Source organism: Narcine bancroftii, chromosome 3, assembly GCF_036971445.1.
Source record: "Narcine bancroftii isolate sNarBan1 chromosome 3, sNarBan1.hap1, whole genome shotgun sequence".
NCBI lineage: Eukaryota > Metazoa > Chordata > Chondrichthyes > Torpediniformes > Narcinidae > Narcine > Narcine bancroftii.
Window position 1 is genome coordinate 229,178,559 of NC_091471.1, and position 2,937 is coordinate 229,181,495.

Genomic DNA, 2,937 nt, shown 5'->3' on the forward strand with positions numbered 1-2,937 from the left:
CTAATGTCATGTCTACAATAAGTCCGTGTCTGTCCTTAATGTGCCGACGAAACTGACACTCTTATCGATTTCCGTTTAGGATTGCAACCAAGTGGCACTCACGTCACTTCTCTTACTTGCAGAACAGACCATTAAATGTACACACAAACTTTATTCCTTTAAGTGCAACTCCCTGAATTTGTTCTGTGTCAGTCCATAGATGCAGGTGTTAGTGCAGGTACTTAGCAACTGTAACATAAATCCACATTGTTAAAAGAAACATATCGGAGTATTCAAATACTTGTTTATGTAGCTGCGATTTACAGATTGCCGGTTCGAATGTATTACGTAGGGCGTTCACAGTAACATGTAATTGGTTGACAGAGCGAACAACAAAATCATCGATTTTCTGCAGTTCTCCACCTCTGAATCTTTTTGATCCTCATTGTTGCTCCGGGGTTCCCTGCGGACTCTGTTTGCTGCAATTATGTGTTTGGCTGTTGAACCAAATGAAACAAATTGGTAATATTGGTGTAATGATGCTGTCAAACAATTCCTGCGCTTTCCACCTAGGTGAAGTCTGGTATTCGGATACTGGGACGCAAAGCCAAGGCACATGGTCAATTATTACGCGAGGTTCCACAAAAAAGTAAAACGGAATGCACCTCACGCAGCTGACTGCGGCCACTATTCCCATAATTAATGTCGCCATTCGCTCGGTACAATATTTCTTCTGCATTATTTGACAGCATATCTCGATGTAAAGACAACGGTGAACCAAACTGAGCAGTCCGTGCTGATGTATTTGACGACAATAAGCAGAGCACACACAGGAGTTATGAGCAAAAAGCGCTCGTAAAAATAAATATTTTAATCCCCTTCTCGATCACTGAAAAGAGAACCACCATGAGATCTGCGACTGCCATTCCCACCAGGTATCGTGTGATACATATGGAGACCCCTCAATTTCCACGAGACAGAATCAGAATCGCCGTCAAATTCACTGCAAAAAATGGAGGAAACCCTATTATTTCAGGCCTACTTTAAAAACGTTTGTGAGCGGAGAATAAATGCTTCCTGTATAATTATCAAAAATTATAAAACATCATATGAATGAGGGAAGGAAGAGCTGCCGGGATCACTTGATGCTGATGGAGGGAAAAAAATGTCTGTTATATTACCCTGAAAATCATATTTACCTGAACTGAGAGCACTTGATATTGAATGCGGAAGGCCACAACGTGCACAAGTGAAGGTTTTGGGTTGATCCTCACGGTTCTTTTGTACCATTTCATCTGCGGAAACACCAGCATTCAGAGGAAAGTTCAGTAAAAGTAACAGTTGACAACATATCCGAGCCATTCACACACTAACTAGATCAAACCCCTTACCAGGAATCGCCACACTTGTGAGTGTGGGATGTATTGTAAACGCTCACAGCCATGTAAATTGCTGGATATGGGATTTTCTGTGCAATCAGTTGCTCAGCACCAGTCTCCCCTATATAGCGGCAATTTCATTAAGAAGCTTTTAAACAAGAGACCCTCTGTTTAAATGTCCCCTCTGAAACAATTAGTGAGAACGCCTTCGCGCTCGCTCTCGTATTAACGTCAGCCCGCTGAACAAACACTTACAATGAACTAATCTTTACTTATTGTGTCATTGCGCAATGGAGTTTGCGTGAAAAGCGTGTGGAGCGTTTTAAAAGCTAAATTTAGAGGTTCCATTAATTTCACATAATAGTAAATTTAGAATGTAACATACATGAAATTCTTCAACGTGTCTACCGTAAACGATCTCGCAATTCCTGGTGTACAAGACCAGTGTTCTAACCACTGAAATATAGGAGTCTTCACAGGAATCTCCTGCCTGCCACAAGTACCGGACCACTATAGGATAGCGTTCATACCCTCTGCTTTTCTCTCTTTACACCAAAGACGGTATAGATCGGTATGGCATTAACACAATGTACAAATCTGCAGACGATAACACGGTAGTGGGATGTATAATGAGAGGTGATGAATCAGTACAGAGGGAGATTGATGCACCCACAACAATCTTGTCACTATTCTTCTCCTATTGTTAGTTGTTTATTTCCTCTTTGAATTTATTCTCCGACCAATTAAAAGCACATTTTGTGAAATCAGGTGAAATACTGAATTCGAAATAAAACCAGGGGTTAAGAGTTTAAGATGAAAGGTTTAGGAAGAACATGGGGCGGGGGGAGAAACCTCTTCATACAGAGAGTGGTGGGAGTGTGGAATGATATGCCAGCTGAAGTGTTAATTTCGGGCCCAATTTTAACATTTAATAAGAAATTGGACAGGTACATGGATGGGAGAGGTATGGAGGCCTATGGGCTGAATGCAGGTCAGTGCAACTAGACCAAAATGGTTCAGCACAGACTTGAATTTCCGAGGTGGCCCGTTTCTCTGCAGTAATGTTCCTTGGATCTATGGTATTGAAAGCACGATGTGATTATTTCTTTTTCCACTTAGTCTTTTGCTTGTTTCTTCAGAGAGCGGCAGGTTTAGCGCAGCGGCTGGCGCAACGCTGTTACAGCGCCAGGGATCGGGAACCGAGTTCTGATCCAGCGTTGCCTGAAAGGAGTACGTCCTCCCCATGTCTGCGTGAAGTTTTCTCTGGGGACTCCGGTTTCGTCCTCCGCTCAAAACGTATCGGTGTTGTAGATTAATTAAGTGTAATTGGGCAGCACGGGCTCGGGGGTCGAAAGGTTCCTGCTACCGTGCGCTCTGTATGCGTGTCTAGGATAATCATTTAAAACATTTAAAAAAATCATACTCAACTATCATCTCGTTTTTCGATCGGCAGCTGAAGAACCGCCGTTCGTTTCAAAGGTGATAACCTGTGCGAACCACAGAGCAAGCTGTTTCCACTGCCAAGAACCTCAATGACCATTCCTTGTTATCATTCAACCCTTCAGCCCGTGAATCATAA

At 42.6% G+C, this 2,937-nt stretch overlaps 1 long non-coding RNA gene across 1 annotated transcript; it reads right to left on the reverse strand.

The window, feature by feature from the left end:
- Positions 1-263: 263 nt before the first annotated feature.
- LOC138756401 (uncharacterized) lies at positions 264-1,588 on the reverse strand. The gene is made up of 3 exons (XR_011353049.1): positions 1,371-1,588; positions 1,179-1,274; positions 264-476 (listed from the first exon to the last, which is right to left on the reverse strand). It is a non-coding gene; the product is annotated as an uncharacterized lncRNA (long non-coding RNA).
- Positions 1,589-2,937: the final 1,349 nt, after the last annotated feature.